At 38.0% G+C, this 27,018-nt stretch overlaps 1 long non-coding RNA gene across 2 annotated transcripts; it reads right to left on the reverse strand.

Annotated features, from left to right (window-relative positions):
• Positions 1 to 14,950: 14,950 nt before the first annotated feature.
• Positions 14,951 to 22,375, reverse strand: LOC130090978 (uncharacterized). 2 transcript variants are annotated; one of them, XR_008807752.1, is made up of 4 exons: positions 22,304 to 22,375; positions 20,203 to 20,361; positions 16,326 to 16,518; positions 14,951 to 15,112 (listed from the first exon to the last, which is right to left on the reverse strand). It is a non-coding gene; the product is annotated as an uncharacterized LOC130090978 (long non-coding RNA). The 2 variants fall into 2 exon arrangements; XR_008807751.1 differs by lacking the exon at positions 22,304 to 22,375 and having other exon boundaries at positions 20,203 to 20,393.
• Between the last annotated feature and the right edge of the window lie 4,643 nt (positions 22,376 to 27,018).

Genomic DNA, 27,018 nt, shown 5'->3' on the forward strand with positions numbered 1-27,018 from the left:
ATAAATGCTGAACTACGTTTTCAACGTAACAGTTGATGATAATCAGAAATGTTTCTGAGCAGCAAATCAGCACATTAGATTAAACCTTTTATTTACACTTGAATGATCAAGAAACAAGATCAGAGATGGTATTTTGCTTGCTGAATCCATAAAGGTAAGATAACGTTTTATGGCATATTTTTATGGCCGGGTAAACATGATCATGATCTTGAGCACCAGCCTCACCTTGAATCTGTGCTTGAGGTTTACGGCCTCTTAATGCATGCCACTTAAATCCACCATTGACCTCTATGGCCTCTGTCCAACATTTATACGTCTCAAAAATTCCCCTCTCATCTCCCGGTCAATGGTGTTTTTTTGGTAGGAAAATTAAAAATGCAAATCTAATCTGGTCGGCCTGTAATGTGATCAGTATGACGGCCGATCAATGTGTACCGTCATGCAAACGGGAGGCAGTGATGTATGTGAGAGAGGAGGAGTGAGGGGGGCTGACCGCTCTCGCTTTATCACTACACTCTCTGTGTGTGTGTGTGTGTGTGTGTGTACATGTTTTTCTATCCGGGTGGGGACTTCAACCTGGATGCATGCGGATTCATGGGGACTCGTGTCACAGTGGGGAGTTAAATTGATAAACAAGCTTAGAAATCATACAGAATGAGTTTTTTTTTTTTTTATGTAAAAATGCAGAAAGTTTTCAGTGATGGGTAGGTTTAAGGGTCGGGTTAGTGTGTGTGTGTGTGTGTGTGTGTGTGTGTGTGTGTGTGTGTGTGTGATTGTTAGGTTTAGGGGTCGGGTTAGTGTGTGTGTGTGTGTGTGTGTGTGTGTGTGTGTGTGAGAGTGTGTGTGTGATTGGTAGGTTTAGGGGTCGGGTTAGTGTGTGTGTGTGTGTGTGTGTGTGATTGGTAGGTTTAGGGGTCGGGTTAGTGTGTGTGTGTGTGTGTGTGTGTGTGTGTGTGTGTGCATGTGTGTGAGTGTGTGTGTGATTGGTAGGTTTAGGGGTCGGGTTAGTGTGTGTGTGTGTGTGTGATTGGTAGGTTTAGGGGTCGGGTTAGTGTGTGTGTGAGTGTGTGATTGGTAGGTTTAGGGGTCGGGTTAGTGTGTGTGTGAGTGTGTGTGTGTGTGATAGGTAGGTTTAGGGGTCGGGTTAGTGTGAGTGTGTGTGTGTGTGTGTGTGTGTGTGTGTGTGTGTGTGTGATTGGTAGGTTTAGGGGTCGGGTTAGTGTGTGTGTGTGTGTGTGTGTGTGTGTGTGTGTGTGTGGTGTGTGTGTGTGTGTGTGTGGTGTGTGTGTGTGTGTGTGTGTGTGTGTGTGTGTGTGTGTGTGTGTGTGTGTGTGTGTGTGTGTGTGTGTGTGTGTGTGTGTGTGTGTGTGTGTGAGTGTGTGTGTGTGATTGGTAGGTTTAGGGGTCGGGTTAGTGTGTGTGTGAGTGTGTGTGTGATTGGTAGGTTTAGGGGTCGGGTTAGTGTGTGTGTGTGTGTGTGTGTGTGTGTGTGTGTGTGATTGGTAGGTTTAGGGGTCGGGTTAGTGTGTGTGTGTGTGTGTGTGTGTGTGTGTGTGTGTGTGTGTGTGTGTGTGTGTGTGTGTGTGTGTGTGTGTGTGATGGGTAGGTTTAGGGGTCGGGTTAGTGTGTGTGTGTGTGTGTGTGTGTGTGTGTGTGTGATGGGTAGGTTTAGGGGTCGGGTTAGTGTGTGTGTGTGTGTGTGTGTGTGTGTGTGTGTGTGTGTGTGTGTGTGAGAGAGAGAGAGAGAGAGCGTGTGTGAGTGTTTATACGTGACTCTGTGTGTGTGTGTGTGTGTGTGTGTGTGTGTGTGTGTGTGTAATACACACTTTCTTATCTACCAGGCACTATGGTATGATGTATTTCTCACCTTGAAAAGTGATCTCTGATCTCTGTTGGGTCAAACCAGCAAACCAGAGATTTTCTTTCTCTTGTTAGTTTGACGACTTCAATAATTACTTTTTAAAGAGTTTAGTGACAATACTCAAGTCTCTCCTGCTCACCAAGACTGCATTTATTTAATTAAAAATACAGTAAAAACAGTAATATTGTGAATATTATAATACAGTCTTCAGTGTCACGTGATGCTTCAGAAATACTGATTTGCTGCTCAAGAAACATTTCTGATTGTTATCAATGTTGAAAACATTCATATTTGTGTAGTGATACATTTGTGATACATTTTATATTTCAGGATTCATTGATGAATAGAAAGTTAAAATGAACAGCATTTATTTGAAATAGAATTTTTTTTTGTGAAATTATAAATGTCTTTACTGTCACTTTTCTTAAGCCCCTCCCCTTCCGGTCGACCACCATGGGACCTTATTTCGGGAAAATATTGTATGGTAGTCAATGGCGAGAGACAACAAATATTCTGATCTCGTTTGAATTGTGCCCTGAATTACACATATGATGTTTGTCAATTTAAAAGATACATTTTAAAGTCAAGAACGTCGCAGTTTGATGTAAAACTGTTGAGGTATAAGACTGTGAAAATACGTAATTACAAAGACTACAAACCCCAAAGGCGCACATTTTCTCTCAATGAGTGAAGCTAACTTTACTGAAGCTAACTTTACTGAAGCTAACTTTACTGATGCTAACTTTACTGAAGCTAACTTTACTGAAGCTAACTTTACTGATGCTAACTTTACTGAAGCTAACTTTACTGAAGCTAACTTTACTGAAGCTAACTTTCCTGAAGCTAACTTTCCTGAAGCTAACTTTACTGAAGCTAACTTTACTCAAGCTAACTTTACTGAAGCTACTTTACTGAAGCTAACTTTACTGAAGCTACTTTACTGAAGCTAACTTTACTGAAGCTAACTTTACTGAAGCTAACTTTACTGAAGCTAACTTTACTGAAGCTAACTTTACTGAAGCTAACTTTGCTGAAGCTTTCTTTACTGAAGCTAACTTTACTGAAGCTTACTTTACTGAAGCTAACTTTACTGAAGCTAACTTTACTGAAGCTTACTTTACTGAAGCTAACTTTACTGAAGCTAACTTTACTGAAGCTAACATTACTGAAGCTAACTTTACTGAAGCTAACTTTACTGAAGCTAACTTTACTGAAGCTAACATTACTGAAGCTAACTTTACTGAAGCTAACTTTACTGAAGCTAACTTTACTGAAGCTAACATTACTGAAGCTAACTTTACTGAAGCTAACTTTACTGAAGCTAACTTTACTGAAGCTACTTTACTGAAGCTAACATTACTGAAGCTAACTTTACTGAAGCTAACTTTACTGAAGCTAACTTTACTGAAGCTAACATTACTGAAGCTAACTTTACTGAAGCTAACTTTACTGAAGCTAACTTTACTGAAGCTACTTTACTGAAGCTAACTTTACTGAAGCTACTTTACTGAAGCTAACTTTACTGAAGCTAACTTTACTGAAGCTAACTTTACTGAAGCTTACTTTACTGAAGCTAACTTAGCTAACTTTACTGAAGCTAACTTTACTGAAGCTAACTTTACTGAAGCTAACATTACTGAAGCTAACTTTACTGAAGCTAACTTTACTGAAGCTAACTTTACTGAAGCTAACATTACTGAAGCTAACTTTACTGAAGCTAACTTTACTGAAGCTAACTTTACTGAAGCTACTTTACTGAAGCTAACTTTACTGAAGCTAACTTTACTGAAGCTAACTTTACTGAAGCTAACTTTACTGAAGCTAACTTTACTGAAGCTACTTTACTGAAGCTAACTCCGGAAGCGGAGGAGAGGGACTCAGGCTCTCTATTTAACGCATCCCTGCTGAATAAAAGTATTAATTTTGTTTAAAAAAAAAAATTAGTACTGACTCCAAGGCTTTGTTTAGTGTTTGTACAGGAGTAAAAAAATAATAATAAATGTATTAAACCGAAAGTTAATCAAAGCTACATTTTACCAAACGTGAAATCCCCTAAACCTGGTAAAATCACTCTAATGCAAAGCAGAAACAGAATATGATTTTTTTAAACCATGTTCAATATATACTGTAAATAGTTAAGTGGTAATAATGTATATGAAGATTTTGGTTCCAAAACGCAATAAATCCATTTAGATTAATTTGAGTAAAAAAGTTTTTTTTGTTTACCAAGAAAGTGGAAAGATGAAAACCACTATTTTCTGTTTCAAACTTTCACATAGCACTTGTAGGTCATAATAACAAAACAACAACAAAAATCCAGGTTTTGATTTTCAAAGATTTATTATAAAAACGGATTATTTTTTTCCCCCAGAATGCAATAAATCCATTTTTTTTTTAATCAAAATGTAATTAATCCATTGAATTAATATAAAAGTTTTTTTTTCATATTGAAACTGTTGTAAATACACATCAACGTAAGTTTATTAGTATAATATTTTTATTAAGAACTGTAAAGAAGATTGAAACATTTTTCCTCCTCCCGAGTGCCTCATCTTCTTAATCTCCTCACGTAAATGATTCGATTTCGATGCCTTGTGTTTCTTACCCACCGCAGAAACAACCACAGGTTCATCAATGCCGTCAAAATTATTAATTTTTTTGTTTGTTTGTTGATCGAAAAGTACAAAATAGATAAGAAAAACTAGGAAGCCGGGTGTATTTAAAGTCCCTGTAAAGTCAAAATTAAGTATGTGTTCTGAGTTTGTCACACCACAGAAAAATGTGTTATTAGTCACCCAGCCAAATTTGAATGATAAAAAAAGCCAGCAAGTACATAAAATAAGCTATCAAAATCTTGAAAAAATGAGCAGTAATCTCTGCTCTCAAACGCTGGGGGCGTGTCCACTGGCTGCGCTGAAACCACGCCCACTCACGGGAAAGCTGCCGTCGCCACACTCAACCCTACAGCCGGAATGGATGCTCGCGCAGTGCGCACGCACTGCCGATGATGGCACCAGTTGTCGGCGCAACGGGAGGATGAAGGCCGAGGCGGGAGATAGTCGGTTCGGCCCCATTCACCAGTAACAGCGGATTATCAGTTAATGTCTCAGTTGTCTCTGATGAAAGTTTATAAAACTATCCCGTGTAAAATGATCACTTACAGAGGCGGGTTTTGGCGGTGATCCTCAGCTCTCCATCAAGGTGGCTCTTCACAAAATTAATCCACTTCTTCTTGATGTAATCGTTTTTCGGAAATGTAAAAAAGGACACCGATCTGTTTTGTACTGATCCGGTGATCGCATCCAGGTAGTAACGTTACGCATTTCCGTGACAAAGGCATAGCTAGTAGCTAGCAATCTGTAGGCCGTTACTAATAATAGTACTGACAGTAACTCGCGAATGAGCGGCAAACTAATGTGAATGTGCTCTATAATATTGTTAGGAGTGGCCAGCCTCAGCGGCTTTAGTGCGTCATCAAGTAGGGGCGTGTCCAGGAGCTCAAGGGCTCCAGTGCGTCATCAAGTAGGGGCGTGTCCAGGAGCTCAAGGGCTCCAGTGCGTCATCAAGTAGGGGCGTGTCCAGGAGCTCAAGGGCTCCAGTGCGTCATCAAGTAGGGGCGTGTCCAGGAGCTCAAGGGCTCCAGTGCGTCATCAAGTAGGGGCGTGTCCAGGAGCTCAAGGGCTCCAGTGCGTCATCAAGTAGGGGCGTGTCCACGAGCTCAGGGGCTCCAGTGCGTCATCAAGTAGGGGCGTGTCCACGAGCTCAGGGGCTCCAGTGCGTCATCAAGTAGGGGCGTGTCCACGAGCTCAGGGGCTCCAGTGCGTCATCAAGTAGGGGTGTGTCCAGGAGCTCAAGGGCTCCAGTGCGTCATCAAGTAGGGGCGTGTCCAGGAGCTCAAGGGCTCCAGTGCGTCATCAAGTAGGGGCGTGTCCAGGAGCTCAAGGGCTCCAGTGCGTCATCAAGTAGGGGCGTGTCCACGAGCTCAAGGGCTCCAGTGCGTCATCAAGTAGGGGCGTGTCCACGAGCTCAGGGGCTCCAGTGCGTCATCAAGTAGGGGCGTGTCCACGAGCTCAAGGGCTCCAGTGCGTCATCAAGTAGGGGCGTGTCCACGAGCTCAGGGGCTCCAGTGCGTCATCAAGTAGGGGCGTGTCCACGAGCTCAGGGGCTCCAGTGCGTCATCAAGTAGGGGCGTGTCCACGAGCTCAGGGGCTCCAGTGCGTCATCAAGTAGGGGTGTGTCCAGGAGCTCAAGGGCTCCAGTGCGTCATCAAGTAGGGGCGTGTCCAGGAGCTCAAGGGCTCCAGTGCGTCATCAAGTAGGGGCGTGTCCACGAGCTCAGGGGCTCCAGTGCGTCATCAAGTAGGGGCGTGTCCACGAGCTCAGGGGCTCCAGTGCGTCATCAAGTAGGGGCGTGTCCACGAGCTCAGGGGCTCCAGTGCGTCATCAAGTAGGGGCGTGTCCACGAGCTCAGGGGCTCCAGTGCGTCATCAAGTAGGGGCGTGTCCAGGAGCTCAAGGGCTCCAGTGCGTCATCAAGTAGGGGCGTGTCCAGGAGCTCAAGGGCTCCAGTGCGTCATCAAGTAGGGGCGTGTCCAGGAGCTCAAGGGCTCCAGTGCGTCATCAAGTAGGGGCGTGTCCACGAGCTCAAGGGCTCCAGTGCGTCATCGAGCCCTGTTTTAGCCCCGCCCAGAAAATCCGGAAAATAGCAATGGTAAAAAACTGTTTAACGGTCTAACTCCACAATTCAGTACTTCACAGTTCACAGTCTTTGTAATATGTTTAATCAATACATTTCTAACATTTATAATGTGTTTAGATTTTTTTTTTTGAAATTGCCTTTACAGGGACTTTAAGGCGCTGCCGTTACTGTTTACATTGCGTGGAATGGTGCGCTGTGATTGGTTGAGAGGGGATATATCGCATTCTGCAGAGAAGGGATACTGGCGTTTGTCGCTGTTTAGAAAGAAAGAGAGAAAACATGACAGAATAACACGGCGGATATTGCATTTTACTTAAAATTAAACATTGACTTTTCAATACCAACCAGATACAATACTGATTTTTGCAGTAACTAATTTTTTTTTAAAGTGGCGTTTATCGCGTTTTGGAACCAAACTCTATATATGAACTTTGGCACATTAATGTAACTTTCACATGTGTGCGCATAACAGCTATTCCCCAGGTCAATTTCCCTGTTCTAGAAATAAAATGTTGCTTTCATATTTCATAGAAAACATGAAAGCCACTTAAACTTTGTGATTAACACCTCGATATTTGACACTCAACATGACTCACTGAACTAAGCTTAAAGTAATCCCGTTTCATATTAGACCGTCAGCAGTTTCCGCCGCCATCGGCATCTGCTAAAGATCACAAATGTGATTTAGTACTAGTTTAACAGTCCCGTTTTGTGTACTCCGTCGCACATACGTCTACACACTTACAGCGGGGAGGTCAGAGGGGTTTGTGTTGACCGCCTGTCTGACCGCAGTGCTGGGTGGGAGATTTATTTAAGATAAACCAGCGAGCTCTGAAAGCCACACAGGCCACAGAAACGGCAGCCCGGTACATCTTCATTAACAAGAAACATTTCTATTGATTTCATTTTTCCAGCGTTTCAAGTTACACATAAGAAATATGTATGGTGGGGTTAAATGAGTTATCCTGACCCGATTTGTATCGAGCACACTCTTTATGATATTATCTATGGGATCGGTTAGTCAGTGGGTGTCAAAACTATTTGGCTGTAATGGGATAATGCACAGCTGCAGTCCTGATGGGCCGCAGAAGCAGGAGAGACGGCAATTCAATTGTATCCTGCGGGACAATGGGCAAACTGAAAGGAGGTGTAGGGATAAAAGCGGAGAGTCCGATAAAATGTACTGGGAAAATCTGAAGAAGAACTTTAGTAGTTTTATAATAGCCGGCTCTCTATTTTTATGTTTTGTTTAGTTTTGTGAGATTCTTTTTATCATGACATTTCATAACATTTTTCATAATTCTCATTACATCTGGATGTGTGTGTGTGTGTGTGTTACATCTGGATGTGTGTGTAGTGTGTGTGTTACATCTGGATGTGTGTGTGTGTGTGTGTGTGTGTGTGTGTGTGTGTGTGTGTGTGTTAAAGGGGTCATATAATGGTACATGCACTTTTACAAGTTGATTGTACTGAAATGTGTGTTGGCAGTGCCTGTACACAAACATCATAAAATGATAAAAATCCATCCAGTGGTTTTGTTTTAATCTCCTTATATGTTTTCCCCTGCCTCAAATTGAGCCGTTCGATTTTGTGACGTCACACGGTCGCACGCCCCTCCCACGATTGTTGATTGACAGCAGCGTTTCAACACAGACCCGCCCTTGCTCGTGAGTGAGCTGTCAATCATAGTCTGCGCGAACCGGCGCGCTCATTGTTGATATGCTGGAGCACTGTCTATGAGCAGAATGGCGTCTAAGTGATTGTGGTGTTCTGTTCTTGGGTGTAATAACGAACACAGCAGTCATTTTAATGTTCCTAAATCCGAACCGCTGAAGACGCAGTGGCTGAGTTTGTTTTCGAAGGGAATATTCCCCACGAGCAACGTCAATGCTCTCATATTTGCGCGAATCATTTCTCAGCAGACTGCTTTATAACGAGGATCAGTATAAAGCTGGATTTGCTAAGAAGCTGCTCATGAAAAAAGGATCGGTACCAGATATCCGTGTTCCTGCTGAACCTCTAGAACAACTGAAGTGAGTGTAACGTTTTATTAACCTTTATATTAATATTTATATTAATCTTTGCAAATCGCTAGCTGCACGCTTCACAATGAATGCGTCTAAGGTTTACACTCAGGGTACATTACGGCATGTTTTCTATGTATGATGTTCTCAATATAATTCATAATCCCACGATTATAATGAACAATGCATTATGGTTATTGTGTTACAAACGGTGTATGCACAGAACAGAGAGGCGGAGTCAGCAAAGCTCATGATCATTTAAAGGCATACGCACTGAAACGGCGTGCTGAAAACAGCTGTTTTTGACCAGGTAAAATAAGTGTTTTCTTACAATACTAATGAGAATTTTTAATTAAAGTATATTACAAACTTTTAATTTAGACCCTAAAGAATCATACTAGCTTGTACAAAAATGGCATTATATGACCCCTTTAATCACATTTTTCATAATGGTAACACTTTTTTCTGTATCAGGAAGAATTTGGGGGAAATGTGCTTAAATGTCAAGTAAAATTATACACTAGCATAAAAAAAAAAAAAGTGTAGTAGTTTTATGATAGCCGGCTCTCTATTTTTATCTTTTGTTAAGTTTCGTGAGATTCTTTTTATCATGACATTTCATAACATTTTTCATCATTCTCATTACATCTGGATATGTGTGTGTGTGTGTGTGTGTGTGTGTTACATCTGGATGTGTGTGTGTGTGTGTGTGTGTGTGTGTGTGTGTGTGTGTGTGTGTGTGTGTGTGTGTGTGTGTGTGTGTGTGTGTGTGTGTGTGCATGTGTCAATCACATTTTTCATAATGGTAACACTTTTTTCTGTATCAAGAACAATTTAGGGGGAAATGTGCTTAAATGTCAAGTAAAAATATAAACTAGCATTAAAAAAAAAAAGTGTAGTATAGTTTTATGATAGCCGGCTCTCTATTTTTATGTTTTGTTTAGTTTCGTGAGATTCTTTTTATCATGACATTTCATAACATTTTTCATAATTCTCATTACATCTGGATATGTGTGTGTGTGTGTGTGTGTGTGTGTGTGTGTGTGTGTGTGTGTGTGTGTGTGTGTTACATCTGGATGTGTGTGTGTGTGTGTGTGTGTGTGTGTGTGTGTGTGCGTGCGTCAATCACATTATCCATGATGGTAACACTTTTTTCTGTATCAGGAAAAATTTAGGGGGGAAATCTGCTTCAATGTCATGTCAAAATATACACTAGCATTAAAAAAAATCTGGGGCCTCATTTATAACCGTTGCGTTCGCACAAAACAGGCCCTAAAGGAGGCGTACGCCACTTCCGACACAAAAGTTGTGCACCTGCACGCAAACTCTGACTCATGCACACACACATTTTGGAGACGGAGCAGTTTGGCGACACCGATGGTGAGCTGAGGGACGAATGGCAGACGAAGGAAAACCACTTTAAATCTTCATTATGAGTAATAATCATAAATACAGTGCATGTTCACAATAACAGTTGAAATAAATAAAAGAATGATTTAAACTCTGTTTTACATCTGATATACACATTTAGATTAAATATGCCATTTTCATTAATGGAGTTAAGCACTTAAAACACATGAAATCGTTGCCGAGAAGTTACAACATTTTTTATATTCTAATAAATAGAAATATTTGTAGTGGATGCGCTGCTTTTGATGCCACTTTTCCTGTGGCATTTAATGTTTTAATACAGCGAGGATTGCTTAGCGCATGATAACAGCAGAACTCATGGTCTGAGAAAATATTTATACACAAATTATGGTCAATAATGCAATAAAGCAATTAAAAATACTATTTGGCCAGTGAAAAAAAATTTTGAGAAAAACATTCTCTGAAATGTATTTTATACTATTTGATTTATTTATTCAAAAACAAGGAAAGGATCGGCTACTAAATGATTTTTAGCAATGTAATGTGACGCACATCCGTATCTCATATTTTCCTAATGTCTTGTAACGTTAAACATGGTATCACGTGGATGAATATGCAAATGATATGCAAATGAGGATATGAATAGTAAATCTAGGCTCCACATATATGGTTATTTCGGGGTGGAGACGCATGACTGGGATTTATAAAGGGAATTTTGCACAGGTTCTGGCGGACACTCGGTTTGATAAGCAGTGGCGTAACGAGCCAACACCGGGCCCTTATGCAGGATTATCAAGGCGGGCCCCCTACTACAACACGTGATGACGCAATGTCCACGAGTAGGCTTTTGCATGCAATACGCAAGGAACTGTTTACACCTGGCCACTTCATGCTTTTTCTGTGATATATCGTATATCGTATAGCTATCCGATCGTGAAAAGACCAGGTGTAAATTCCCTTCGAAACGCATTCGAGACGGATTTGAATCCGGTCGCTCAAACCACTTCAGGAGGTGGTCTGGGCCGCATTCCAGACGACACTGGACAAGTGTAAATGCATCTGGTTGTTGAAACCACATGTCAATTTTACTCCTCTAAAAATGCTAAAAAAAATAAACGTGTGAGAGCGTGTTATTGGCTATATGTCATAGTCAGATATGACGACGCTTCTGCAACAACACGCATCACCGCAGATGAGCATCTATTCATCAAGCCAACGCACAAACTATATCGCAAATCAAAGTGAAAGTAAGTCGCAGACGCTCGCTTAACACACAATCATCTTCATTAAAAGAAACGAAATGATCTTACCAGTACTGTTGCCGCTCTCTCTAATTGCGGTCTTCGATTTAGAAATTTTAGCTGATGATCAATAAAATGCAGCTTATCTGTTGCTTTCGGTGACGTGAACTCTATTAAATCTGCATATAGCGCGGAAATTGAAGATCGGATTTATATCTGTTTTGCAAAAACACATTTATGTGACCAGCTGTAAATGGAATCGTTTTGATAAATCAGTAGCTATCCGATCTGAGAAAACGCATGAAGTGGCGCGCGCGTGTAACGTTAAACAGCCGACCCGGGGATTCCCCAGTCCCAGCTCAAAACAAATTACACCAAAATCCATGATTGTTCGTTTCACACATGTATTTAATGATCTGTAAAATATGTTGTTGTCATTATTTATTTAAAACAAAATCGTGATAAAGTAAAATGCGATCAAACTAAAAGTAGTAATATGCGATAGGGGGCCCCGGCTGTCAATCAATATCTTCCAGTCAAGCGGGCCCCTGATTGGTCCGGGCCCGTAAGCAACCGCGTACCCTGCTTACCGATAGTTACGCCACTGTTGATAAGTCTGAATATGTTTTGGCGTATGTCATTTTTGGCTTTCGGGCACACGTTCACTTTTAGTAATGATCCTACGCACAGTGTTTTATAAATGAGACCCCTGGTATAAAGTCAGAAAAGCCCAGTAAAGTCTCAGTAAACTCGACTCAGGTCTGGTCTGACTGGTTTTCCTCACTCGTCCTTCAGAGGGCATATTGATCAGCCTTTATATCCAGTAGCTACTCTGCGATTACCGCAGTAAGAGTGTGCTGTAATTCATGTCATTATTTCTAGAGTGCCGCTGCTTTTCATTTATCAGCGGAATGTTTGTGGGAAGATGTTTGCAATCTTTCAGAGGTCTGCAAATGGAAAATTAATCTCGCTCTTGTAATTTAAACGACAGGGACAGACTCTGAAGGTCTCTTTGCATTACCATACCTCTTCTTCTCCGTCGTTCTCCTCATCTAGGTCATGCTACACCACCTGAAACGAAAAACAACACAAGACTTCAGCGCTCCTTTACTGTCGCCAAACATGACATTAATTTTTACAAAGTTTTCGAGAAAGATACTCTAAAACCTCTACAAAAGCTTGGAGCAATTTGTTGTTTTCCTCGAACAAATTAGTCTTTGTGATTTATGTTTGTTTATATATCCAATGGCGTATGAATGATGATATATATGCACTAAAATAGACGGCACTTTTTCAATTACACAACCGTTCAAAAGTTTGGGGTCTGTAAGATCAAAGCTGAATTTTCAGCATCATTACTCCAGTCTTCAGTAAAAAAAAAAACATTTCTGATTATTATCAATGTTGAATACAGTTGTGCTGCTTCATATTTCTGAATAGAAAGTTCAAAAGAACAGCATATATTTCGAAATATTTTGTATGCACTATACTTGTACACTACTGTTTCAACTACATTGTAAATCCGGGCTCACACACTGTATGATTTCTTTCTCTGTCCTTTATGATTGTTGCTTATCAGATTGATTGATATGAGTCCGGTGAGATCTTGCACACAAGTCAAGGCAGACTGCGCAACAACAGTTTTATGTCAGATTGCATAAACATATTAGCTAAGACTTTGATCATGATTGACAGCATTAAAAGGCTATTTCACATTAGTCTTATCAATTGTCGTATCCTCTTTGACACACAAAACTGAAATAATGCTAGAAAGAGTAAACGGTAACTTTCATATTACAATCATGACTTAAAGGAAAGCTAATTAACATGATATTTATGTTGCATATCATATAGACCATTGATATTTTAGTATCACTGATATAGTTTATATGTGGATTTTATCTGTTGTCATGTTTTTAAGTAATTTTAGGGATGCACAATATATCAGCCACTATATCGGTATCGGCCGATATATGTTAATTTTTTATGTTAGCGTTATCGGTCTGATAGGAAAATTTGGCCGATATATTTAAGCTGATAAATAATGGATTATTTCCTTCAGCTGAAACACTACAGATGAGCACTGTTTAACATGATGTTCACCAAACTTCAAATCACCAATTTTGAATTGCTTGAAATATGATTGAAATCACTTCAAAAAAAAGGAAAATACAGTTCAGTGCAACATGTGCACCGCAAGTCTGTCATATAGGCCACATAGAATTATAATGAGAACATTATTATTGTGTGATTTAATGGTGAGAGTTTTATTTTTATAATCAAGCTCTCAAAAATGTTATACAAATTTGGATTTAGATTTATGGGCCTGGGTTATTGGCATTCAAATATAAGGAAATTATCGGTTATCGGTATCGGACAAAATTTAAATATCGGTCCATCCCTAAAAATGTTGTTGTGTTTTTGTCCTTTTTTAATGTCTGTATAGTTTTTATTAAGTTTTAGTTTATTTTGTCGGGGTTTTTTGTATACTTCATAGTACACATTATCACCAAATCATACTGTTCTCCTATGGTTGTGTATTATACGTACATCACAGACACATTTACATGCATTTAATCAGGTATCGATCCGTCCACTATGCATCTTTTAATGATTACCAAAATTTGGAAAAATCATGGCTAAAACTCCAGCTTTAAAAATGCTGAGACATTTGAGAAACTCCAAGGCACAAGATCAAGTGCAGACCCCAAAAGCAGTAGATGAAGTTGTACAGCAGTCCTGTGAAAGATGAGATGACGGATTCTAACTCTGATGGATGGATACAGCAGTCATTGTACGCATCCATCTCTTCTGGCAGCGTGTCAAAGCCCACACACCGCTCTCTGTCCGTCCAAAACAATAAACCTTCACATCCAGCTTCATTGGGCCCGAGCTAAAATCAAAGCGGCCCTGACATGTCTTCTAAATCCAATCATAGGTCAATAGCTGGAATGATTGATTGGCTTCAAATCCAATTGCATCTTCCCAGGCCTGTGCATTGGGCCCTATTAGAGATTGGCATTGGCAGGGCCCGTCTTGGGAGTCCCGGCATCGTGGGAAGTGTTTGTCTGCCAGCTCTCTTTAATTGCCTTATTATAACAGCCAAGAGTCCTGGATTGGCCAGTGCTTATTAGCCTGATTGAGGTTGGTAACGGAGCGAGATCGAGCTGAGGTCTCGTTGAAGAAAATTATGCTGCTGTGCAATATAAAGCTAGTAATATGAAGCAAACAAAGACCAACAAAATACTAAACGGTATAGTCCAAGAGACTTGCATTGTCGTAAGGTATAAAACATGCCTGTTTGCCGAAGCTTGCAAAACCAGGGCAGTTTGTTCTGGTCCATTTTTTTTATCTTTACAAATACAACAGATTATCAATCGGACTTTTGAACTTTTCTGCAAGAGGAGATTACAGCGAAAACCAAGGCAGAGGTTGTGCACGAACACTTGGTCTAATGACATCATGTACACTAAGGAACACATCTGCTAATAATTGCCAATGCTTGTTGGATGTTGTAAAGATGTGGCATGCAAATTGATAAGACCTGCATATCACACTAAACTTGCATATTGTTTTTAAAAGACAACAGTGAGACTTTTGATGCATAGCAAGATGTGCAAAGCTGCTTTGTTTACATTGCACGGGAATAATACATTAATTTTCTTGGTAACAACATGTGCTAATTAAGTCTAAATTAGACATGCTAAATGCATGTGGCATTCAACACTACTTTGGATCTCACCAGGGTGCAAGTTGGGGTGTTAATGGTTAACATGGGCTGGTCCCATCAATGGATTCCTCTGCCAGTATTAGTGGCTGTAAAGATAAGCAGCGTTCAGAGTTTGGAGTCCAGAGGCTGTGGCTAACATTGAAGATGAGGATGACACCAGCAGGTGCTCAGTTACTTGTGTCGAAGCCCTAAAGAAGAGCAGAAGTTGAGAACGGTCTCTGCCGTATGTCTGAGGGTGAGTATGGGCCTCAATAGAGGCTTTAATATGGGTAATTCATGAGGGAATCTAAGAAAATAGCATTGTTTACATAGATACCTAAACTATATGCATGCATTTATTATCATTCAAGTGGTAAATCATCTTAAATTAAACTTTTTTTTAGAATTTAAACATTTTGAAAATGGAAAAAAATATATAACAGTATCTTAGCACTTAACTAAATATGGGTAATTCATGAGGAAATCTAAGAAAATAGCATTGTATACATAGATACTTAAACTATATGAATGCCTTTATTATCATTTAAGTGGTAAATCATCATAAAGTAAGCTTTTTAAACTTTTTAATTAAAATGAAAATGGAAAAATATATATATAACAGCATCTTAGCACTTAACTAAATATGGTAATTCATGAGGAAATCTAAGAAAATAGCATTGTATACATAGATACTTAAACTATATGCATGCATTTATTCTCATTCAAGTGGTAAATCATCTTAAATGGGTAATTCATTTTGGCTACTGCAGCAAAACTAATCGCCCCTCGGGGACAAATAAAGGTCTTAACTTAACTAACTAACTTAACTTAAATTAAACTTTTTTAGAATTTTAACTTTTAAAATAAAATAAAAACGGAAAAAATATATATAACAGTATCTTAGCACTGAACTAAATATGGGTAATTCATGAGGGAATCTAAAAAAATAGCATTGTATACATAGATACTTAAACTATATGCATGCATTTATTATCATTTAAGTGGTAAATCATCTTAAATTAAACTTTTTTTAGAATTTAAACATTTAAATTAAAATGAAAACGGAAAAAAATATATATAACTGTATCTTAGCACTTAACTAAATATGGGTAATTCATGAGGAAATCTAAGAAAATAGCATTGTGTGCATAAATACTTCAACTATAACACATGCATTTATTATCATTTGAGTGGTAAACCATCTTAAATTAAGCTTTTTTTTTTTAGAATCTAAACTTTTTAATTAAAATGAAACCGGAAAATGAAACCTATAACAGTATCTTAGCACTGTACTCTGCCTGAGAATGCTGTGAATGTGTTGATTTTAATGGGATTTGTGTTGCAAGGACGTCGAAGGAAACACAATCTGTTACTGTAAACACTTAGAGCCTATATGTGATGTTAGATCAGATCAGTTCTCACCTCGTCTGGGTCCTGGTCAAATTTGGCAGACGCAACAGTTGTCCAGACAGGAGAGCGCATCACGACAGAGGGAGTGTGTGTGGAACGGCTGACAGCACATTAGTGCAGCTCTCAAAGCGTTAGACGGGGCACATGAGCCAAATCCAATAGAGTCTGAGCAGCGAGCAGACAGCCTAAAAGGTTTGTAGCAGCGCTGTGAAATGAACAGATCAACAGAAGCACTGTAATTACCGAGCAATTAACGAGCCAGGTCTCAGCAACATGATACAGTACACAAACAGTGAAAGGCGTATCAGAGTAGATAAAGGTGTAAAGACAGAATTACAGACAAGAGGACAAGAATTCAAGTGTGTGTCAAGGCTATAGCGAAAGAAAATGCAGAGACTCTTCAACATCTCAATGCTTTGCTTTTGAGATTAAATGGAGAGCAAATGGAGACCAAAAGCTGCCAGTTAAGTTTTAACTTTGTCTGGGAGAGTAAAAATAGCTGTCATACAGTAAGAGTATTGAGCTATAAAATTAATGTGGATATCAGCTCTCAGCAAATGCTCTTGGAAAAACTTGATAAGAAAATATACAAGTTCATATTGAAATCTGAGCATCACAATGTTATTGAAACTCTACAGGGAAACAATATTTCATGCAACAACAAAAACATAGATGCAGGACATTTTAGCAAAAGTCTAAAAAAAAATATTTGTACACATTACTATTAAAATTGAATATTAGATGAAAAACTTGCATTGGCAACAAAAGCACTAAAAGTGAATACAAATATTTAAAAAACTAATACAAATGACAAATTACCAAAACTTAAATGAAAACTGAAACCATGAAAATAAACACTCATTCAAAATTATTATGATAGTATATAAATAATAATAAAGTAAGACAACTCAAATGATCTGATCTCATTTGTGAATTCGCTCGCCTTTGGTCAAAAAACACACACACACACACACACACACACCCTAAAAGGGAACGAGTTCTCAAACTAAAAGTTGAAAGTGCCAACAAAAGTAAGTCATGGGCTTCTCTGGGCTCTAGAGGTGCTATCGCTATCTTAAGCGAGAACAATCACTCCTCCGACACATTAATTATTAATCCCAGGGAGTAGTTAATTATTTATGTTAATTGCTGATTTAAGTTTCCTTCCCCAAACACAGAAACACAGGGGGATGGGAGAACAACGGGAGTTAAGGTCAAACAATCAGGCGACGAGAGGCAGACACTTTACTCAATCTGTTTAACCCCGCTTTGTTAGATGCAATCGACTGTGTCACAAGGGACCGACGCATACCGACACAGAGGCTTTAATGATGCACAAGCCCTGTTTATACCAATGGAATTAGTAAATTATGCTTTTCTTGTGTTGTTTTCAGAATGGCGGCGAGCGGTAGTCTTCGGGTCGAGCAGAACATCTGACCTCTTGCTCTCAGTAACAAGGATTCATCCTGTTGTGGAACACAAATCCAACAGGGAATCTCTGTTACTGGGGGTTAAGGTTCAGCGTTTCACTTGGTGGAGGACAGAAGACACCGGAGGCACCTTGAAATCAAGGCAAATGACATTGAAAAATGATGGATGAATAGTGTTGACTTCCTATTAATTGACCTGTGCAATGAGAGGCCAAGGTTAAAATTGTTCTTTTGCATAACATTAACACATTTGTCTAATTAGAGAATATGAGAACATACAAAGCTCTTGTCTATATTAGATATATTAAGGCAAGACACTTTTCATGCACTAGTCAATTTTGGTCTATAATTGGTCTTCTTTTAGACTAGTGGAAAGAAAACACCCTAAATAAACATTTAAGTGTGTATTTTATGACGCTTTATCTATTTGCATCTGTAGACTTCAATTAACAATGAATATCTTTAAAGGTCAGAAATCGTCACTTTAGCAGCTTTACACACACCAAACTTTCCAGTTTTATTCATATTTATATTCTGAAGATTTTTACAGAGGAGTTTGTTCATATATCATTCACCTGATATTTAACTTTTTATTCCTAAAAACATATGGATTTTTTTTTTTCTGGCCGTTGACTATTTTATTTATTTATTTTGTATTATGACATGTCAACAAAATGAAATTAATTTTGAACCTGGCTTTATGCAATGTTGAGATTTCTGCTCAGGACTTTTATTCAAATTGTGTTTAATTAGATAATGCCATTGTTTGCATATTAAACATAACATAACTTTCAATACAATTTCAAAATAGTTATCTATGATTTATCACCTAGGGCAGGGGTCGGCAACCCAAAATGTTGAAAGAGCCATTATTGGACCCAAAAAAATAATAATAATCTGTCTGGAGCCGCAAAAAAATTAAAAGCTTTATATAAGCCTTATAATGAAGGCAACACATGCTGTAAGTGTTATATTAGCTTTATTAGTATCAAAATGATAAGTAGGCTACAAATTAGAGCTTAGATCGGGCCCAAAAAATCAAGCCCGGCCCGGCCCGACACATTAAACGTAATTATGAGCCCGATCCCGATTTTAACCCGACCATTTTTTAATGTGTGGGTCGTTATAACTGACGTTCTCAACTTTCTTTCTCCCGCCCGCAACATTTATGTTTTGTCCCGCTCCCGCCCGCAAATACACTTTTTTCTGTACCTCCAAATACTTTCAAGTTAGCCTACGTGTCGCCACCATACATCCTCCTGATAAATTATTTGTTATTAAAGCATTAAAACACAAAAAACCCGTTAATTTAACATAAAAGCAAGCAGTTTACTGTGTGCATGGTTTGCCATGACTGAATGCGCGCAAAGTGCGCTCTCTTAATAATTCCTAAAAAGCTGACAGTTCATCGCGATCTCACACATCTCTGTTATTATCAATGTAGCTGACTGCACAATGAATCTTTCATAATATCCACACTTTGTTCGTTATAATTAGAGGATTTGCCAGCATACAGAATTCAGCACTGAACAAAAACATCAGTTTTGAGCGGTGAGGGGAGTCTATCTTAAATGCTTCTGATTGGCCATTGCGTTCAAGAAATCAACACATATGTCTGTGATTGGCTATATCGCTCAAAGCTGCGAACACGTTATGAATAGAAATTCTGGCCTGTAAATCGTTTCTATTTTGTTTTAGTACAGTGAGTGCATTACCGCCCGCGCCCGCGCTCGCACTCGGCCATCAAATCTAGTCCCGCGCCGCACTCTATTGCGTTGGGAGTGCTCAGCTATCTTTCTCTTTTCCCCCTTGGGATCCACGACCCATGACACACCCGCCGGTTTTTTGTTTGTTTGTCAGCCACCGGTCTGGCATCACCATAGACAGTAAAAGAAGGGCATCACGCCGATCTGACTGACACGTGTGTCACAGTCTATGGCGTAAATTCTTCGTTGACAGAAATGTTTAAATTAAATATTTATTATACACATTTTTACAACGTTGAAAAACTTTAAGAATATATGTAATGTTTTTCCTTTCCTCCTACAGAAATTATATTAAAACAAAAAATATTTCTTTCCATTTTCAAATTTTTGAAAAAGCTCCAGGGAGCCACTAGGGCGGCGCTTAAGAGCCGCATGCGGCTCTAGAGCCGCGGGTTGCCGACCTATGACCTAAGGAAAGTATAGTGATCTATTAGCTACATTTTTACCCTATCCACCTGTGGTGCCTTGCCTTAAAAGAAAATAAAAACAGTTTAAGTGTTTAAAAAGGGAAAAACATTGAGAAAAAAATGGATTTGGAAGACATTCACAGTCTGTTTACCAGGTTCCACTGCATTGCCCTTTCAACTCCACATTTAAAACATCCCATTTGCCCCTTCCTTAGTTTCACCCCAATAGTTCCTGGACAGGATCGGCCCAAGAGAGTCTGAGAGAGGGGGGACCGTTGTTGTTTACCTGTCATGGCCTGCCTGGCCTCCGCTCTTCAACGCTTCTCCCCTGGGCTCTTCCCATCTCCTCTGCTGTTCCCAAGACAACAATCCCATTTCGTTTGGTTCTTCTCAAACTAGCAGGGGTCTCGGGAGGCTCTCAATTAACAACGCTTCACACGAGATGCTGCGGAAAGTGGGATATCAAACAGACTGCAAACATTACAATACTTCTCTCCCCAAAGGGTGATAGTGGGAAAGAAATGTTCAGTTTAATTTGATCAATTATATAAGGTCCTTGTTTACTAAATGTTCTTTTTAAAGGTGCAGTGTTTTATTTCTGCAACATTAATGGACTCTTTCCAAACAGGTTTCTATAATACTTCTGCTAATTGGTCAGACAAACATGTAGCCCCGCCCCCAACTCAAGGGGTAAATGATTAGCATTTAGTCCCTGCTGGTAGATGTAACATCATTAACATCAAAAACCCAAATGTTTCATTGTATCATTAATTGTTTTGTTTTTATGCATATTAATTAAATTATTAACTAATTATTTTATGATCCAAAACATAAATGCAAAGATTAGATGCTGTTGTAATATTGAGTAGAAAACATTTTATCAACATAATGTATAAAGCAAAAGCATTTTTCTCATCAAAAATTACATTTTCCTCATGATGAAATATTTATTTTTCAATATTTTATAACAATCTACAGTTTACATTATCTCCATCAAGTTCTAGACTGCATAATGTTTCTGGAAATGGACTTATGGGTAGTCTCTGATGTCACTCTGACCCTTCAAATCAAGCCATAAATCACAGTGGCGACATTGTTTTCTTTATTAAACAGATTTCAAAGTGCATTCTAGTAAGAAAATGAAAGCATGACCAAGAAGCAAACAACAGTCTTGTTGTAAGAGAAAATGATTGAGAGATACTCTACAAGTACAACTTTTTTTTACTGCATGAAAGAATCTTTGAAGCTTTTTGATTAACTGGTTAAAATAAATGAGCATTTAATTGCTCTCAAATAATTATGTAGCCTACTTTCCAAGTGATTGAGCCTATACATTTATTTCATCATATACATTTCAGGGTACAAAATATCTGAAAGTATAAGATCATACATTCTGGCTATGTATTATTGTGGCCACAGGTATACATATCTAACTCTTACAGCACAATGATCAGCCCTTTTACTTCTGTGAAGTAACTCAATGTGTTTTTGTTAATTTGTACAAATTATACAATATCGCAGTCAGTGTGTTGTTTTGACCTGTTGTTAAAAATCCAAAAAGGCTTTATGCCGAACGTCAAATGACAGGTCTCACTGTATCCGCTTGTCTGAGAAGAAAAAAAAAAAGAAAAATGTGTAACATTGCATAATTTAAAATGCATAGTAAATAAATATATTGAATTTATAGTTATTTTGAATAATTTATATTTGAAAACGTTTTGCCAGCTAAATTCACTTAAGTCAATAGCTATGTTTCCATCACCCTGTTTTTATGTGCATTTTAATGTATCGCATCAGAAACAACGAATTTCGGGAAAAAATCCTCTTATTCGCAAAAAAGTTTTTAAGCTCGCTTAGGTGGTTTTTGACTTAGAAAATGAAATGAAAAAGAGTTAATGTGAAAAATTGGAAATGGAAACGCATTTAATGTAGTACAGCCAACATGCACAACAACATTATGTTGTCACGTAGCAAGAAAACCATAAAGCAGGGAATTATATCGACAACAGACCCACTGTAGACCTTCATGGTGGCTTGAAAACAATTACAAATTTGTTCTCATGACACGTCACATGGGGAATAGTAGAACTGCATAATAATCATGATCCAAATATGTTTTACCAACTTTATTTAAATACTGATGAGTTGAACACGCAATTGCAAGAGATTATGATGGAAATAAAGAGGTAAAGTAAGTGATTCCTAGTTCTCATGAAACTGTGAACTTCATTTTGATATTTGCTAAAACCAGCTTTTGAAATGTTAATATTATCGAAATAAATGTTGATCATTTGATTGCACGCGATGCGGGATGTTTCACAGTGACACACCAACTCACAACACCACAAAACATCACAGAATCCACCAAACCCATTGGTAATACTTACTAATATTTGTGGTGTCTGTTTTCCCTCTAAATTATGATGTCACTTCCTGGAGGATAATGTTTTTCTCCAAGTATTGCACAATTAGCCCCTGCTGGTGGTAGATGTTGTAACTACACCATCTGTCCGCAAAAAGATGAGTATTAATTGAAACGAAAATAATTTCCATCTTTACACTTTCTGAGTGCAATATTTTATTCAATATTTGAAGATAGATATGATGATGATGACAAGAAATATATATAAATAATATCATTGAATTCTTTCAGACTCTTGTGCAGCAATGCTTCTGCCGTTTCTTCAGCATCTCCTCACCCACAACACACACGTCAGAATCTGTCTTCATCTACTTCACTTCAGTCCCAGTCGCCACATCTGTCAAAGACGGATCTCATCCGCTCGGCCAACCCAGAGAAATGGAGGAGGAGCAAAGGAACTAAAGCTGAAAGACAGAGAGAGAAGGTAAGAAAGAGATGGCAGTAATTTCATTCTGCATCTTTCTGCTTCTCCATGTTGACTTTTATTAGAGGATCAATATTGTGGGAGTTGCAGCAGTTTCCATGAGATGGAAAAGACCTGTAATCACAGATGAAGTGTATCGGCTGTCACTGTCAAAACCCACCCCAGAGTTTGACTCGTGACCAACCCACTGACCCCTGAACCAAAGACAGAAAAGATGTTTTTAATATCTCAGCTGTTTCAAAGTCTGACTGACACACACAAAAAATACTCAGGCTTTTTCCATCTTTTTCTTCAAAAATTGTAAAAATCGAGTTTCTCGTAAAGAATTTCAGGAGACAAATTTGATATGACGTACATTATGCATTTGGCAGACACTTTTATCCAAAACAACTTACATTGCATTCAAGGCACACATTTTATTATTTATTAGGCGTTTCCTCTAAGGAGGCGAGGGAGGCTAACATTTTTTTAGAAAAAAATCTATAATACAAAAATAAAACAATGCAAATATTACAAAATGTGACATTAAAAAGTGTATAAATCACTGTTTTTTCTAAAGTAACAGCGACACCAGAAGGTAAAGTTACGTCTCTCTTGCCCCCCCCCCCCCCCCCTGAGCCCATTGAGTTTTAAAGGGACAGTTCACCCAAAAATTAAAACTCTGTCAGTAATTACTCTCCCTCATGTTGTTCCAACCCAAACACAAATTAAGATATTTGTGATTAAATCTGAGAGCTGTCTCACTCCTTCATAGGCTTCTATTGTAACTGAAACCTGCCGGCCCAGAAAGATATGAAAGACATTGTTAAAATAGTCCAAGCGACGAGAATACTTTTATTCTCCTTATTGAACTGTTCATTTTCTTCTCTGTGGGCCTCGAGTGAGTTCATGTGTGTAACAGCGCAGCGCTTCTGGGTTGTACGTCAGAACGTAGGCTCACGGATGTGGATGTGATTGGTTTACACGATAAATCCCACCTCTTGATTTCTTGTTCCACGTTTGAAACCGTCTGAATGATTGCAATATATGTGAAGACTAAATAAAAAGTAAACAGCTCAGCCACTTAGATATCACTGCTTTGTCAAGTCATAATCAAACTTGAAATGGCCTGAAAACATGGGGAGACTATGGGGGGTTTAGTCACCAGTGCACATTAGTTGACTATTGAAAAGAACATCAGTTCACAAATAATATATATTGTTTAAATAATTACTGCCTTTAGTTATTTTGGAATACATTAAAAAATGCTTAAAACACTAACTTGATGAGATTTATACTTGGTTTTAATAAACATAAAATTACATTGTTAATGTAAAAATAGCATTCAAAATAGAATTGTATTTGGTTTCTTTCGGGGTTTTTTTTGTTGTTGATGTAATGTAAAGTAACGTTTATGTAACCAAGAAAATGTGACAACATGAACTGGGACATGAATTTACATTTGATCTATAAAAATACAAAAAAGAACTGTGAGGACTTTGCCTCCTCATTTCTAAACACCACGGTTCCTGTTTGGGCAACAGGAAAGCCTGTATTTCCATTAAATCTAGGTATAACATGCCTTGAAAAGCGACTCCCGGGTCCTCGATTCGTAAATGCTCTTCGGTTTCTTCAGCTCAATTCTTCCCTGTGAGGAGCGATACAATCAAGCTGATTGTGGTGGGTCAGTTTTCTGGTGTAAAAAGCATGCGAATTCTATATGTTAAGTTTTGCAGTCAGTGTGGGAATAATATCGTGTCTTTTGAAAAAAAAAGAAAATTATATTTTTGAGGCGCAGTCTGTCTCACACAACTGCAGTTTGATTTAACGTTAATCCAGCCATGTCAACGTTAGCCGAACCTCTCGAACGTTTTTAAACAAAACTATTTTAAATTATATTTAAAAAAAATCTATAATAACGTGATACATAATTAATAAATACCTATGTTTTGTCGACTGTCAATCGTCGCCTGTAGTGGGAAACGCTCGAGCGCTTGCGCCGGTTGCTATGACGTGGGCTAATGTCTGTGGTTTGCCGGTGGTTTGAGAGCAGCAAATTGGCGCCAAAAAATTTTGAAAATACTATTGAAATGCATCTAATGTACGCCTAATGATAAACTATTATTATTATACTCTATCAGTGCGTTTTAAAGATCCCTAAATTGTTATTTCCAGACAGCATTTAAAAGTCATGGAAAATATTAAAAATCTATTATAAAAACATTTAAGAAAATGTGACTGACTGGAGTAATGGCTTCTGAAAATTCAGCTTTGCATCACAGGAATAAATTACATTGTAAAAAATATTCACATTCAGAAAACAATTTTAAATTGACCTAAAAAGGGAAATAATAAAATCTTTAAAAGTCACAGAAATTAATAAAATCAATTTAAAAAGAAAATTTCTAAAGCAATTATGTTTTTTTTTTTTTTTCCTATTTATTATCACCTCTTAAATATTTAATCGAGACAGTGCTCTTTGTGCAATCTTTTAAAAAAAAAAGTTTTTTTTCATAAAAATCATCATGAATGACTGGAACACACTGTAAATGCATCGGTCAAAAGATGTGGAAAATAACAGCAAAACACATGATGCTACTCAGATGCTACTCAGAGATGAAACACATCATTATGACATCATGCACTTTGAGCCAAGGTTAATGTCCCCCTCTCTCTCTCTCTCTCTCTCTCTCTCTCTCTCTCTCTCTGCAGTGTTTCATTCCAACAACCTTTCTTGATTCAATGTCCACCTGTCTCTCACTGATCATTCACTCTCTTTTATCACTTGTTTCTCTCTTGTCGTCCTTCTCGCTTTCCCTCCCTCTCTCTGTGCTATAAGTACCATGGTACTGAATGTATAATTCATACCTGCTAATGGGGAGCCGGTGCTGTAGAACCAGAGCCTCAGGTATCGGGTCTCTGCTCTGATCACCGGACACCGTGCTGTATGCAGTAACTTATACTTTAATTATGGCTCTGGTGGAAGCAGCACGGGCTCAGGTGTCCAGTGACTTTGGGAATGTGTCAATGGCCCGGGACGGAGGGCCGATGACAGCTGTGAGCGCTGAACATGTGTGGATAGGATTAAATATTATGCACTAAACTACTGCATCCGTTTCGGAGGAAGTCATTCAAACATTTGTGGGAGAAATGTGGTATTAAGTAACAAAAAAATCACCAAAGTAGCAAAATGTTATTGTAATATTCTTTGACATCCAAGCTATAGGGTTCCATTCCTAAATAAATGTATACATGCACTGTAAGCCACGTTGGATAAAAGCACCTGCCAAATGCATAACATGCAACAGCAAAATGATAAAGAGCAATGAATGTCATTCACAAAGAAATCTGTATCATAAGTTCATATAATTAGGGTGTAATATGCACCTTTTAGGGTAGATAAGGTACAAAGTTATCTGGCCCAATCAGGGTTATTATAGTTAACTAAAGCTGATACCATTTACTGTAAAATAAAAAATAAAAAATAAATTATTATAAAAGGCATTTTATAAAAAAAAACATTTCTCATTTTCATTTAAATTAAGTTAAATAAAATAAAATCATAACAATTATATAGACATATTTAAAAACCAAACTAATGACAAAAACACACAAAAAATGACTAAAATTTAACTCAAATTAAAATGAAAACAGAAAAATAAAAACTTATTCAAAATAATGTTAAAAATTATAATAGTATGATTAAAAAATAGTTATTTTGTTTTACAGAATCGACCTAAATACATTATTTATACCAACAAAACCAACTTTTGGCATAAATATTAGATAAAATCTATATTTTTTAAATTAACATTTTATTGTATACAAGTTGCTATTGTCATTTTCATTAATTTTAAGTGTAAGTTGATCTACAAAAAAAATTATAAAAAAGATTTTAAAAAGATATAGACACATACAAAACTTTAAAAGACAAAACTAGTGAAAATGGCAAAACACACAACAAAAATACTTAAACTATAACTACAATTCAAATGAAAAGAGAAAAATAAGAATAATTCAAAATATTAATAATAGCACAGTATCTCAATGATACACTGAAACATTTTTTTTTTTTTTACATCTAAATTAACTGCTTTTAATCAAATCCAAATCTATTATATGGCATTCAATACATTCATTTATACCAACAAAACACATTTTTCTTAGTTAAATCAAGGCAAGGCAAGTTTATTTATTTAGCACATTTCATACACTATGGCAATTCAGAGTGCTTTACAGAGAAGGGAATTAAAATAATCACAAAATAAAAGCAAAGA

This window comes from Rhinichthys klamathensis, unplaced genomic scaffold (assembly GCF_029890125.1).
Source record: "Rhinichthys klamathensis goyatoka isolate OS25496 unplaced genomic scaffold, OSU_Roscu_1.1 h1tg000157l_1, whole genome shotgun sequence".
In the NCBI taxonomy this organism is placed as follows: Eukaryota; Metazoa; Chordata; class Actinopteri; order Cypriniformes; family Leuciscidae; genus Rhinichthys; species Rhinichthys klamathensis.